Below are 16331 nucleotides of genomic sequence, written 5' to 3'. Positions count from 1 at the left end.
CCTCAAATAAGATATTTTACAAGGACCACTAAAGCTATAGCTGATCTGGCCGTGAGCAGAATCCAATTTGTGCACACATGTGCTTTCAGCTTCTGCTACAGGGCTGAGACTATGCAGGCCCTGGATGAATGTTTGCCATTTGGCCACTTGGCAGTTTTAAGTATCACAGTCAAGGACTAACAATTGTCTCAGACTGCGGTCTTCTTCTGGTGGCATCATGATCCCAAAGTGGCTGTTCAGCAGCGGGGATGGAAAATGCTTTCCTCACCTGGTGACTGACTACGAAAATCCTGCCTCATCTAATCACCATTTTTCCTAATGGCCTTGTCACCTAAAAGAGGTGTGTCTGGGGTTTGCAGAATGGGTAACCATCCTTACAAATCAGTGTTTTTAACAAAGCATGCTTGCTTTTCTTTAGCACCAAAGCTGCTGTGTCCTCCACTCTTTTCAAGACTAGCTAAAGCTTCATCAGAGTTGTACTGCTCTATGTGGCATCACTTATGGACTCAGACCCCAGGGGGTCTTGGAGCTTTCAAAAAGAGTTTCATCTCTTAGCAAAGATGAATGAAATCAAACTCATGTCTCTCACGCCCCTAGTTTAAAGCCTTCCTGTATAATTCTCTCATTCGGAGACTCCAGCTGATAAAGCAATTTCACCCACTTTAATGATTTTCTGCTTATAATGCTTCCTTTTTTCCATTCTTTGAAAAACATTAACAATGATGCTTTTAGAGTATCTCCGATGCTTGCAAAAAGCAAGAATGGAGGGAAGGACAGAAGCTTGTCCAGCAAAGCTTTAGCCTAGAGAGGAGCTGGCTGGTTTGAAGGTTCCTCATTTTCCCCAGAGGCCCCTTTTGAAAGCCTTAAGCAGACTCTTCAACTCCTGTCCACTATTCAACACCAGAACTTTCTGAACACACTTTTCTGACTGTACATCATAATCCTGTTATTTATTTTTACTCCAGGAAAGATTAGCATTAGCAACTTTTGGGTAGAAGTTTATGGAATCAAATTGGACTTGGATGAAAGGATGTTTCAGTAAGAAGCTGATAATACAGAAAAATATCAGTATCTAGTCCTTTAGTCACAAGTTGCTGAAACATAAATTAAGGTGATGGCTTAAAGAAGCATAAGCTGCCTCCTAAATTTACATCTTTTACCTTGATTTCTCCACCAAACTCCAAACTTACATCGACAACTCCTAACTTAACTTTGTAATAAGAATCTCAGTCTTAACACGGGCAAAACAAAATACCTATCCCGCAATCTGTTCTTTTCGTCATTTCCTCATCTCAGTAAGCGGCACCACCATCTACAGCTCACATCAGAAAGAGGAGCAACTGCTCGTCCATCTCCATCCTTTCCCTTCCATATCCAAACCATCAGCAAGATTCTGAAAGTTGGAAGGCAAAAGTGTTTTGAGTATCAGTTCACTTCTATGTCACCCTCTGCTATTCCCAATCCAAGCCACCAGTTATCTTTTGCCAGCACTACTGAAATGGCCTCTGGTGTCTGTGCTTCCCATCTTGTCTGTCTGCATTTGATTCTCTGTAAAGCAGATACAGAGGTCTTTCTAAAAATGTAAATCAGTTCCTGCCATTCTGCTAGGAACCCTTCTGTGCTTTTCCCACTGCACTTTGAATAAATCCCATCTCATTTCCAGGTCTGCAAGTCCTTAAGGAACTGGCTTCTGCCTATTTTTCTGACCTCATCTCATACCGCGCTCCGTCTGGCTCAATACTGTTTAACCCCACTGGACTTCTGTTTTCGTTGAGGATGACAAGCCATTTCTTGGGATCGTTGCCATTTCTCTATCTAGAATGCTGCTCTTCCCATAGAAATTCACCTGGCTGGCTCCAGCATGTTATCCATACATCAGCAAAAATTGTTTTTCAGAAAAGCCTTCCTTGGCAGATCCATTTAACATGGTCTCTGCCACTCTCCGTCACACTGTCTGGTTTTATTTTCTTTATAGCACTTAGCGCTATGAGAAATCGTCTTGTTCATTTATTTGTGAACGAGTTTACATTTTGACTCCTCTCTCTCAAGGGCATCACTGTCCAACAGGAAGGCAAGCCACCTATGTGACTGTAAGTTTCTTAGGAACCACAATATAGAAGCAAAATAAACAAATAGAATTCATTTTGATGGTATACTTTAACTCAATACAACTAAGATATTATTTCAATAGTAATCGATATTCAACATATTAATGAGATATTTTACTTTCTTTCCTTTTATACAAAAATCTTTGAAATTTAGTGTGAACATTCCTCATCTGGCCCATCTCCACTGGGACAAACCACATGTCAAGTGCTCAATAGTCACATGTGGTTGATGGTGGCTGTATGGCTGTATGAATAGGGACCTTGCCTGTCTTGTTCACTGCTTCCTTCCTTGTGTTTATAGAAAGAACTGTGCCCGACAGATAGTAGGTACTCAAGAAATATTTTGTGAGTGAGAGAATCATTCAAAGAATTCTGAGATCTCTGTGGAATTCCTGAGTAAAGTTTGAATGCCTATTTTTATAAAAAAATTGTATTGGAGTATAGTTGATTTACAATGTTGTGTTAATTTCAGGTGTACAGCAAAGTGATCCAGTTATACATATACATATCTTCATTCTTTTTCAGATTCTTTTCCCATATCGGTTATTACAGAATATTGAGTGGCATTCCCTGTGCTATACAGTAGGTCCTGTTGGGTATCTATTTTATATATAGTAGTGTGTGTATGTTAATCCCAAGCTCCTAATTTATTCCCCCTCTACATTTCCCCTTTGATAACTATAAGTTTGTTTTCGAAACCTGTAAGTCTGTTTCTGTTTTGTAAATAAGTTCATTTATATTGGATATTTTTCTGTCTCTGTCTGACTGACTTCACTTATTGTTTATAACCTCTAGGTCTATCCATGTTGCTGCAAATGGCATTATTTCTTTCTTTTTTATGGCTGAGTAATATTCCATTGTATATACGTACCACAGTTGAATACCTATCTTTACATACAATTTCAAGGGCTTAAAATGATTGAAGTAAACCAATTAGTTATCTTGAGTGAGAAAAACTATTGATTTCATAATATAAGTATGGATTTTGGGGAAAGAGCCCTGGTCTTTTTGTATTCCCCATGATCTCCATGATATTGTTCAGCTCCCCCTCAGCACCTACTAAATCCTTAAATGAAATACCTTCTCTCTGTTCATCTCACTAGAAAATTCTACTCATTCCTCACATCCTAACTCAAATTCTCGCTGCTATGGGAAGTGGGTCTCCTCCAGGCACCCTTGGACACAACTTACACTTTGGATGGTCCTCTATCATAGCATTAAACCTACTCTTAAGATAGAGGTGACCTATTTCTTCATCTCAGTTTCTGTGAGGAGACTCTTGATCCCACTCCTGGGTTGGTAACAGTATTAGAGTAACACTTTAGACCTCTCCACAGGAAGACAATTAATTTACGTGACTGACAAGATGGAAAAAATCTGACATACACTGGTCATGTGTGTCAATGGTTGCAATTGATGTGTCTCAACTGTCCTGAACTCAGAGGGAAAGGGGTGTAACTGGCTCCTCAGAGACCTCCCAGTGATGCATTGGTCAGAAAATGGTAAATATACAAAGGCATCAGATGAGGATCAAAGTATCATCTTTATTGTTGGTAAACGTGGTTTGGACATTATGAGTAAAGAATTAAGATCAGGTCTGGGTTGATCCAGGACTGCCTGGAAGAATCATCTCAGAGTCTGCCTTCTCATGGTGCTCTGTGTCAGAAACAACAGAGTGAAGATAGACGTGGAAGACTGTGCCCCCCTTGTCACCTGGGCAGGGGAGCTATGGGTGGCATGGAGGCCTGGGCTTCTGGAACTAAAAGAGTTCTTCAAGGTTAAATGGAAACAAAGGACACAGCTTCTCTGTGTTAAAGTGACCCCATGCACCTAGCTCTTGTCCATGGCAGCCATCCACACTCCATGAGAGCAAAAGAAGCTGTGTACTGGCTAGGTGCTGGGCCACCTGATGAAATGAAGCTGCTTTACCAGATGTATCTCTTGTCTTGCATCCTTCTATTATACTAAGCAAATACAGTATTAGGTTGAAGTCTATTTTGTCTTGTGAGTTTGACAATGTGAATCTATACTAACCCCTGTATCAGGGCAGAATCAGGCTTTCTAATACTCCCTCTCAAGTCTCAGTCCTGAGACACAGCAGCTGAAGGAAGATGCTTGCAGAGGACATGGACTCATTTCTTATATAATAAATTGATGCTTCCCTGTCACCCATCTGAGAGCCAGGAGAGTGAGGACAAAGAAAACAAGGCCACCTGTGCAGAGGGCTTGGTCCATTAGGAGGGGTGGTGATGAGCGTGTGAAATGAGAACAAAGCAAACAAGATCACTCTCATGACCCAAGGCTTCTAATGCACAAGCACAACTTAAACCAAGAGGAATCCTTGAAGCAATGCATTTTTCCTTCACCCGTCTGATAAATCAATCTTTTCCCCATAGATAGGAGTGACTCAGGAGTGGAGGCAATTTCGATTACAAATTTAAAAGAAAGAGAACTAAAAACATGGGCCTACTAAGATTTTGTAAGCATGTCTCTTTCTCCAGGAGATGCCTCACTCCATAAAGTCTAGGCATTTGTTCATCTACATGTCCCTAGCGATTAGCCGAGGGCCGAGACTTAAGGAATAAAAATTTCGATGAATAAATGAATTAAAAATGAATGACTAATCAATCTTTGACCCTCAATTTTTCCAGTATACAATTTTTTTTTAAGTTTTAGACTTTACCAAAGTTTACAGTAGGGAGCAATGCAAAAATTATGTATAGAATATGAGATTTATATTGATTCTTTCCTCTGAAGACCTCCAAGGTGTATACATGAAAAACATTCATGCAAAATTAATCTCATTCACGTTCTTACTGATTTCTGAAGTCAGAAACATAGTCAAGTTTGGAAAATTGAGAACTTTTTGGAAAAGTATCAAGTACCAAAGAGCCTATTTCATTTCTTACAATTTCACACAAGAGCCAAGTTTTGGGGATCATAAAGGCCAGTTTCTTAAGGTTTGTATAGCACTTTCCATGGAAGTCAATTCCAAGCAAGGGAGTAAAAGCTGGGAAAATAGAAAATAGATAGAACATACTGCTTTTTTTTCTTTTTGACAGTAAAGGGAAAACACCCATATAAGGAAGACCTATTATCAAATTAGTGCCAAATAGGAATAGACAATGGAGAAATTATTTGAATAATCTGACTGATTATTATGACATTTAAGAGCTTTTCCTGACATGACACTTAGAACAATTACGATTTAACAGAAATAGCTTCTGGAAATGGATATCAAAGGATTAATGGGGATGAGTCTGAACGATCAGACAAAAAACATCTAGAAAGTTGTTCAATCTGAATTTTGGGGCATATAGTTAGCTCCCCTTCCAGGTTTAAGGTAAATTACCTGATTTGAACTTTGAGCTTATGGTCAAATGAAAGGTTTTGAGAGCCTCTGTGGTTGAAAGGATTTTTAGCCTTCTAAAAAAAATGGTTCAGTTTCTGCTGAGAAAGGCTTAAGGCACACTTGGTAAAAAGATAAGGCCAGGTCAGCAATAGTAGTTAAGACCAGTTGCATATTCACCTGACTTAAAACTAGACACTTGTCCTGTAAAAAGAACAAGTATGAATCAACAAATAAAGGTAGTTTATGAGCCAAAATTTCCTGACGCATTCAACCACTCAGGTTTTCTTAAAATTGATTTCACAAGAATGAGTTCAGGATCTCTGAAGAAGTATTCTATTGCAGCAGCCTGAAAGGGTTAAGCATCGTAGCATCATTAAAGCATGTCTTTATCTGATCACGTAATACTAAAATTCAACTTCAGTCATCTTTATTAGTTTTACTTTCAAGTTCAACGATGCAGCATATTGCTGATACATTAAGCCATCAGTGTCTGTTTATACATTGCACAATTTTGTATGACCCTCACTCAATTTTACTGCCCAGCTAGAGGATGTTAAATCAGAAACAGAAAATGTTCATCAGGAAAAGATGATTTAGAAAGAGAAGATCAGGGACAGAAAGGGGAGGCAGGACAGGGCTCGGTCTCATTCTGACAGGTGATGCTAGATGCTCCCATAGGGACACTGCAGAAAAGACTGGGGCAACTGGATGTCCAAATAACTCAACCTGAATTTGGTCTTCACAAAAGGCCTCCATTGTTTTTTTTGAAACAGTGGGGCTGAAAGATAATATCATAAAAGCTCACATTAAAATGTACATATGAAAAATACATTAAAATAAAAATTAGGCTCTTGGAATTATCTCTGTATTTCCACTTCTATTAGGACAGTTAACTGAGGTCTTAATGTATCTGTTAACATATTACTTTCCATAATGTTTATAGAGATTAGGGGAAACTATGTACTTAATGGAAAATATGAATGCTTGCTTGAAAGTAGAGGAAAAAACAAATGGAAAGAAATTTAAAAAATGGAGCAAAGGAAATAATTTGAGGCCTAATAAAAAAAAGAGTGGATTTTTAAAGATCTAAAATAATTTCAAAATCAAAAAGAAAAGAGAGATAGATAGGGAAAAAAGGAAGAATCTAGAAATAGGGCAAAATAAAACTTGAAAAATAATGGCATTAAAATGTGAAACTATAAATCTAAAATCAAAACTTCCAGATACATGTTATAGAAAATACTTCATTCTTTCATTTTTGTAAAGAGCTAAGGATCCAGGAAATAATCAGTTGTTAAAGATAACCTGGAAGAAACAGGGATGTAAAAGAAAAAAAATTTTTTTTTTACATCTTTATTGAAGTATAATTGCTTTACAATGGTGTGTTAGTTTCTGCTTTATAACAAAGTGAACCAGTTATACATATACATATGTTCCCATATCTCTTCCCTCTTGCGTCTCCCTCCCTCCCACCCTCCCTGTCCCACCCCTCCAGGAGGTCACAAAGCACCCAGCTGATCTCCCTGTGCTATGCAGCTGCTTCCCACTAGCTATCTACCTTACATTTAGTAGTGTATATATGTCCATGCCTCTCTCTCGCTTTGTCACAGCTTACCCTTCCCTCTCCCCATATCCTCAAGTCCATTCTCTAGTAGGTCTGTGTCTTTATTCCTGTCTTACCCCTAGGTTCTTCATGACATTTTTTTTCTTAAATTCCATATATATGTGTTAGCATACGGTATTTGTCTTTCTCTTTTTGACTTAATTTCACTCTGTATGACAGACTCTAGGTCTATCCACCTCATTACAAATAGCTCAATTTCGTTTCTTTTTATGGCTGAGTAATATTCCATTGTATTTATGTGCCACATCTTCTTTATCCATTCATCCAATGATGGACACAGGTTGTTTCCATCTCCGGGCTATTGTAAATAGAGCTGCAATGAACATTTTGGTACATGACTCTTTTTGAATTATGGTTTTCTCAAGGTATATGCCCAGTAGTGGGATTGCTGGGTCATATGGTAGTTCTATTTGTAGTTTTTTAAGGAACCTCCATACTGTTCTCCATAGTGGCTGTACCAATTCACATTCCCACCAGCAGTGCAGGAGTGTTCCCTTTTCTCCACACCCTCTCCAGCATTTATTGTTTCTAGATTTTTTGATGATGGCCATTCTGACCGGTGTGAGATGATATCTCACTGTAGTTTTGATTTGCATTTCTCTAATGATTAATGATGTTGAGCATTCTTTCATGTGTACAGGGAGAAAAAATTTTAAAACACTTTTTATGTGTTTCACTGACCTAGAGAAGGTGGACTTTTATTTTAATGAAGTATCCACATGCCTTAAAAAAGTTTGCGGATCCTCTTTAAGATTTGTCTTCAGAGTCTGCTATGTTATTTTTCTTATATGCTTAGTTCTTTCTTTTGCTGCTGATTCAAAACTTCTAGCCTGGTCATCAAGCTGGAGGAGCTTTCAATTGGCAGGTATTGCCAAACCTCAGCAAGAATCCTTTTAAGAGCCAAATAATGTTGGCTTAACCCTATCCTGTATCTTAGTATATAACACTAATAAAGATTCCAAGGAACAGAACTATATGAAGGTAGGATCCCATGAACCAAGTAGACACAGCACAGAGTATCACATGTGGGGCAAAAAGCAAGTTATGTGTAGAAAAGGGTTGGCAAAGAGGCTCCATTTCAAGTGCCAGCTCTGAGTCATCCGTGGCAGCTGTCTGGAACACTTCCTTCAGAAAGATTGCTAGGCTATCTCGGATCAGAGGCCAAAAATATTGGCACAAATAAATTTATAATGTGAGAGTAGTAGAAGTCATATGTATTTGACACACATTCATTACCCCTGATATAAAGATATATTTGGCACTTCTGATGCAAAGCCTATTAGAGAGACTTTCTTAGGTTGTTCATGGAGTGAGCCTAAAGTGACAGTAGCTAGGGATTAAGCATTAGTCACACGTAAATACACACACACATACACCACATATTATACACACACACATACATCAAGCAATTGTAACAGGGGTTGAAGGATACAGTCACAGAAACATATTATTTAGAAGAACAGCACACATTAGAATATATAATTTTTGGTTTGTTAAAAAAAATCAGGTTCTTTATTGAATAGTCAGCTGTTGGTAGATTAGATTTTTCTATATTAGAAGAATAACATAGGAAAAGATCCATTTATATCTATGCCCAATTATGTAAATTACTTCCCATGGACACAATTTTGCGGGTTACTTCCTCACTCTTGTCACAATGAATTATCTTTGAAGCCAGCTGTCCGGGTAGGGGGTGGGGGGAGCTCCTGTTACATCATCCATGGTAGCTGTTTTCCCCACATTCCAGGAGCACAATCTTCCAGTTTGTCAAGGATGCCACAAAGAAAGAAAAGTAACTCTATTTGCAAGTGATCTTGAGTTTCTGGTTATCCACAAAAACTAGTGGTCTTATTTTGATGTACATTTCATTAAAAAAAAATTCAAAATGATTGGTTATAGACACAAACACTTTGTCAATGCTTATGTTAAGACATATCAAAGCCCTTCACATATTTGCTATAATAATCTTTTTTAAGGTATGGATACTTTATTAAAATAAAAGTCCACCTTCTCTAGGTCACTGAAACATATAAAAAGTGTTTAAAATTTTTTTTTTTACATCTCTTGTTTCTTCCAGGTTATCTTTAATAATCTAATTATGTAATTATCCCTTAACTGCTCAATTTTTGACTATTCTATTTAAGTAGTTTTAAAATTTCTTATTTGTATTTTCCTTGTTAATTAAAAGGTAAGAGGGCAAAAGAGGCCACTAGTAAGCCTGGGTCATATGCAGGTCACATATGGACACATGTGCAATGAGAATTCATCTTCTCTCTTTGAAACACCCTGGAAAGGTAGGTTTTGTTTTTAATTTAGAAAACTCCTCTAGTGTTTGTTTCTTTTGAAAATCCTAAGGTAAGAGGACATATATCTGAAATGCTAAGTTTCACACTGTTAACAAGTGCTCATTCTTATTTAGTTCCCTGACCAGTGCTCTGTTTATAAGTACAGCCAACTTCAGCTGAAACATCAGTACAAGACCTAGTATGAGGCTCGTTCATATTGGCAAGAAGTACATAAAAGGGAACTGACAGATCTTTTCTATATTTGAATTCAAATGACAGGCTGAAGGATAACATCTTTTCACCTGTAACTGGACTGAAAATGACCAGAGGAGAGGGAGGCTCCCCTGCTGGTGTTCCAGCTCATCCTTCGTTAGCCTCCTGCCCCTCACTTAAAGCAGTATCCATAAAGGATGTGCCAAGACTCATACCTTTTGGGTTTTCTGCAACTTCTGTGTTATTTGTAAGCCTAAAACAAAGAAACATAAAACTCAGAAAATAAAAGGTTGAAAAGTGAACAAAGATTTTTTTTTTTTTTTTTGGTACGCGGGCCTCTCACTGTTGTGGCCTCTCCCGTTGTGGAGCACAGGCTCCAGACACGCAGGCTCAGCGGCCATGGCTCACGGGCCTAGCCACTCCACGGCATGTGGGATCTTCCCGGACCGGGGCGCGAACCCGTGTCCCCCGCATCGGCAGGTGGACCCTCAACCACTGTGCCACCAGGGAAGCCCTGAACAAAAATTTTTAAAATGACTAATTTCTAAAAAGTCCAGGAACCAAGCATGAAAAAATAGCGTGGAAAATTAATCTATTTATTTCAAAGTGATCTTTCCATCACCATCCAATAAAGTAAAGTCTACAGTTTAAAGTACACACACACACACACTCATCTAGTATTGAGACAGACTAGGACTTGGGACCTGGAATTCTTTGCTGCAGTGCTTGCACCTGGACAAATGTCTCCTCAAGCAACAAAATACAAAGAAACTATAAGGAACTAAAAATAACTGCTCGCATGCACAGCTGGGGCAAATTATGGACAACAAGATACAAAAAGACCAAAAACCCAACCGCCGCTTCTGAAGAGCTAGGAGCAAAAGCAGGGTACTGCACATGCCCCCTGCATACACCACCACCAAAGGGGTGGGCAGACCACCAAAGCCAACCCTCTGGCCCGACCCCTGGACACACCCCTACCCTCACCGCATATAAGGAAGAAGCTCGTCACCCCATCGGGGAGCGAGCAAGCAAGGGAACCTGTTACTTGTTCTCGTTCCCTCCTGCTATAGCAGGGGCCCCAGTAAAGCCTTGCCTGAATTTCTGGTCTGGCCTCTAATCAATTTTGATTAATTGAGGAGGCCAAGAACACTGGTTGGTAACAGTATGAGACATTTTGGGGGAAGATTAGGGAGTAAAGATTACTTTAAATTAGATATCATTGTGGTCACCATCATTATCACCATCATCATCATCTTCAGAAAGCATTTACCAAACATCTTCTGTACATTTTTTTAGTAGCCTTCTGCTGCCCTTTGAGCATTAACAAGTTAGAATATTCCACACTGACAAAGAAATAAAGAGCATAGAGAAAATTGAAAAACATTAAACATATGACCAAGAAGGTAAAGAGCATATTTGCCTTTTATGTATAAATAATTACAAAACAGAGTCATCGGAATTGCTTATTCCGATGGGTTCAGATCGCAGCTAAACAGCTTTTTTTCTAACTAGAAATGTTTAAAACCTCTTAGTAATCCTTCAAAATAAAAGCATTTTCGAATGTCATTTTAATGGTTAAGAAACCATCCCTCAACACCATTTGCTAGGGCCCACGGCAAGAAGCTGTAAAAGTGCTAAAAGGACTTTTCTTTTGGGACAGCAATGGTTTGACTAGAAGTCTCAGCATATTAAATATAGAAGGTTTTATAACTTGTTTAAAGAAGGAGAAAGAATTAGCTTCTGAAATGGATTAAGAAAAGGTCAGAAACAAAAATAATCTATTTTTCTTAAGAGATTGGTTTAGAAGTGGCATTTTATTTAGAAATTATTGTTTCCTGCCAAGAAAACACTAGAACAGAAAAACCACTTTTTAGCTTTGGGGAAAAAACCCTCACAGTATCAACAGACTTTAAAAGGTAGTATGTACAGATAGAATGGTCAAGTTGAGGCCAGACTGGTTGTTCCAGTGATCGTAAAACTAGGAAAATGAGATGAACGATACCACTGCCTTCCAGGCTTGGTAGCCAAGGGCAAGATTATCTGAAAGAATTGGTTATTTTTAATAATGATAACACAGCATATGTTATTTGTGTTGGTTGTACGTGTTAAATGTTTCAATGCACCAAGGGTTTTACATGCATTATCTCAGGAATCAAGGCATTGATCTGAGGAGTGGTAGAATGCTAAGTATTACAATCCCCTTTTTAAGTCACAGAAAACTGAGGCTTCGAGAGGTTATACAGCCCCACCTTGGTCACACCCTGGAGTCAGAGCCTGAATTTGAACTCAGCTTTGACTCTAAAGCGCTTGGATCTATTTTACATATTGGCTTCTCAAGGCTCTGCATTCTGTGAGCTATATACTGTCGTAAAAGGAAAGTAAAATCTTAAGAAGCAGAGCAAGAAGAAAGTGCAGGTTGCCTAGTAGTGAGTCTCAAGGGAACAGTCATCCTAGTAGAGTTGACACAGTGCAGCAAATGCGAAGTAGATCAGATGAATAGGGGGACACTGATTATGAAGGCTTCTGACTCTGCAACTAAGTGCAGGAAAGGATACAAGTGAGACAAAACCAGAGATTGACGAAAACCAGAAACATGGATACAGCAAAATGGCAACAACAGCAGCCATTCACAGATAAAGATGTACCTGGCTTTCAACTTAAGTAAACACTGGAGCAGTTCAAAGAGTAATGGTAGCCAACCTATCCCAGAGATTTTTCTGCTAGAAAAGACCATCGGTCTGGAAGGGATAAGTATGGCATCCAAAGATTAAACAACATTAAGAAGTTCCAGGAAGAAGCCTGAGGTCAGCTCTGGCCATCCATGGCTCTCAGTGCAAGAGAAACTCCTGAACCCTCACAGACCCAACAGAAGATGTTCTGATGCCTTGGCGAGGATCCCCTCTGCTTGATTCTGACACACTTCCAACTCCCTGCCATCACTGCCCTGGGTTCCTCATGGAAACCCAGGCACAGTGTGTGTTTCAGGAAAAGATGCTGGGATCAGGGAGGAAGGAAATTGGAAAATGAGTCATGATTAAAATGCTCTTTAAAAAAAAGCTCTTTTATGACATCAGGATGCAAGAATCAAAAGCAGCTAAAGATGTCAGCAGCTTCACCCGCTGTGTCTAGGTTTATATACTGCTGAAATCAGCAGTGGTCATTCCTTTCAAAGGCATGAATCCCCATTGCTTCTATAGAACATGTGTAACTATATGTGTAGGAGATTTTGTATACATGTATGTGTTATGTAAATACATATATATTAACATATAATTGCATATATATGTAATTAATGACATTTTTAATAAGCTAACAATAATTCTTAAAATTAGCGTATTACAAAAACAGACCTGAAATATCGAAAGCCTAAACATTCATGTAAAGATGGCTTCTTATCTTATTTTTAAAGTCTGGTAGTTTGTATTACTGTGAAAGGAATATGCATTGGCTATCAGGGAACTTTTGTCACTAAATAATATTGGAAAGAGATCACCTCACTTCTCTGTGCCTCTGTTTTTTCCTCGCTAAAATGAGAGAGATGCCTGAGTTTTGCGTTAGAAGAAGTGTTCATTCCAAGTAAGCCAGGATGGAATACCAAGATACAGAACAGATGAAAATGGATCCATTGTTATTGAAGCAGAGGCGGGGGCCTGCAGGAGAGTAAGGACGAGGCTGATCCACTGGAGGGCTCAGTGAGGGTCTTGTGAAGCAGGAGTGTCAGTGAGTTTCTTTTCTGTGCCATGCCGATCAGCTTGCCGGATCTTATTTGCCTGCCCAGGGATCGAACCTGCGGCCCCTGCGGTGAAGTGCAGAGTCTTAACCACTGGACCGCTAGGGACTTCCCAGAAGTCTCCGTGAGAAACAGCATAGTTAAACTGGGAAACAAGGGTGGCGCCTGGAGAGCAGGCTTTCTGGACTAGTGACTGTGGAAGTGGAACAGTTTTGCATTTTGACAGTGATGGGAGGGTGAGGGTGTGCTGGCCGTTGTGGTGGACAGAAGTTCTTCCTGTGAAGGGCTCAGGAAGCCACGCGGCTCCAGTCATCATCAATGGGTTGGCCTGTGGAATGAATTAAGGTGGCAAGGGAGACTGACTAACGTGGAGGGTTCTGGAAAGGCAGTGAAAAAGAGCACACAGAGTGAGAAAGGGCAGTCAGTTTAGCGTCAGCCTCCAAGGAAGAGAGGGAAGAATAATGTGGAAATGACAAAGGAGGAAAGAGAGGACCCCCCAACTCTGTCTCCCACCCCTGAAGTGCTTGGGATATGAAAGAGGAAGCAGCAATGGCCACAGACACCTAGAGCGAGACGGGTAGGTTGAGGTCAAGGTAAGTTTCAAATAAGTTTCAAATTCCAAATAAGAAAGATCAGGGAGAACTTTCTGAGAAGGCCTGAGGGACTCAGAGAGAAGTTTACTGATTTTAAAGTAAAGAGAAATTTCCTCGGGAATTATTGAGCGGTTACCGTGTTTCCACCGCAGGCACTGTGTCCAGGAGCAAGTTTGAGATTTATGGTCAGTTCAGATTTTACTGTTCTGAAGTCCTGTTCCAAATAGTCAGGGTGGTGGTGTGGTGTGGTGTGGTGTGGTGTGGTGTGGTGTGGTGTGGTGTGGTGTGGTGTGGTGTGTGTGTGTGTGTGTGTGTGTGAGATTGGCAGAGCTGTAGAAGAGAAGGTCAGAAGCAATCTTCTGGAAAATCACTTGAAAGATTACAAAAATTACTGTGCCCAGCCCTTACATACAGGTTATGAATATTATGTATGATAAATATAGGCAATCTGATTCTCCCTTTTATATGTCAACTGATATGCCAAGTCAATAATTACAGTCAAGAGAGACGGGCAACAGAACTCGAAGGGAGCAGGTCTGAAATACCTTTATGTCAAGATCTTAACTGAGGGGAAATCAGCAAGTGTTTATAATTGGTGGGGGGAGGGAATCAATAGTATCTGCAGGACAAAGTTTTACATCAAAGGGATCTGGAGACTGTCCTGGAGAATTAAATGCTCATAATACCAAGTTGCATTTCTCTGAAATAACGAAATACACATTCAACCTCCCTCTCTCTATAAACAAATACACTTTTCTCCATATAAACAAATCCACCCACTATAAAAAGAACCAAAAGAACAGCAAAACTACAGCAGAAATACCAAAAAATGACAGCCTGACTGAATGCCTATTGTCCTTGCTTTATATTCAACAGCTAATACTATGTTTCTCCACCTCCACTTTCCACCTTATCCACCAAAAGTGTGAGGTTCTATGGGAAAGCAGCTCATCCTTGTTACATGTTATTAGAAGATATTATCTGCTGTTCAGCATTGACATTTTTACATACATATATTGATGATAATAACTGCACCAGAATAACCACATCAGTGAAAGTTTAAAAATGAGATCATTGTACAGGGAACTATTTGAAATGGAATGATTATATTTTAATTTGACATTCAATCCTGCAAAGTTGTAAATGGAATTCAGAGGCTGTGTGGAGTAGGGGGAAGATCAATGTGCCAACCTGTGAAACATGATCCTTTGTCAACTCCAAATTCAAAGGCTGCATATTCATTTGTCATGCTTCGTGCTCTGTGATCACACCCTTTAGGCAGAGTGTTGACTGATCATTGTTCCTCAGGAAGGCTTGTGAAAGTCAAATATATTTGTGAACTGTAAATGCAATTTCATAGGTTAATAGTCACTAATAGCTTGTAATCAATGAACATCCTATTAGGTAAATAGTTCACTTGGAAATTTCAGTAGATGTGCTGGGGTTCTCCTCTCAAATACTCTAAAGGAGGTAGAGTTTTGGGGGGGGATTTATCGAGCGTTTTCCCATCTACCACCACAAAACTATCTTCTGGTTGTCTCTTTCCACCTCCCCATTAAAACTCACTTTCAGAAAATGATCTAAAAATACTAATACACAACCAGATGGTCCTTGCATTTTAAATGGCACACCAAGCCTTATTCCAGTAATTGAATCAATGCAATTTAGTTGAAAGAAGTAGCAGTGGTTTGGGGGATGGGGTCGGGGCGAGCTCTTTGGAGCTCTATGGGTTTAGGTTGAGTCCTTGCTTTGCTATTTCCTGGATACATGTTCTCGAGAAACGACTCAATCTTTCGGGTCTTTAATTTCCTCATCTGTAAAATGAGGATAATCATTTCCAGGACAACATTAACTTAGTTGGGGACTTTGTGCATGTTAGAAAAGGCTTCCCCTCTGGGTAGATGCATCCCCTTGGATACCTGGATTAACAGGAGTGTAGCCTGGATTTGAGCCCCTCTCCCCCTCAGCCAGACACATGTATTCAGGGTACAAATAGCACTATGGCGCATGAGAATGATACCTAGATGGGCTTACAGTGATTAAAGGAAACAGTGTGTGTGAACGCTACTTATCACAGGGCCTATGGCTCAATCATTCCTCACTTCTTCAAAGCTATTTTTTGCACCTTCTTTCCAGCTTGTATGTTGTCACTGCACACGTGTGCATGCATGCATGCATGTACACTCAGGGAATAAGTTGGATTAATCAATAATGATAAAATTATAGTCATAATTAGTGAATAATGATAAATTTGCTTGAACTAGTGAGACTCTAGGGGGCGTGCTATTTCCAGCCTGAATGATCAGAATAATTCTGCACGTGGATGATGTGTATAAACCAGAGAACACAGACACAGTCTTGCCTAGTGTGCTTGGAAGTTTCCATGAGGAACAAATAGTGCAGTGGCCTAGCTATCACTCTGT

The sequence above is a fragment of the Delphinus delphis genome, chromosome 3 (assembly GCF_949987515.2).
Source record: "Delphinus delphis chromosome 3, mDelDel1.2, whole genome shotgun sequence".
Lineage (NCBI taxonomy): Eukaryota > Metazoa > Chordata > Mammalia > Artiodactyla > Delphinidae > Delphinus > Delphinus delphis.
The sequence above is the reverse complement of the archived record's forward strand: the minus strand, read 5'-3'. Positions refer to the sequence as shown.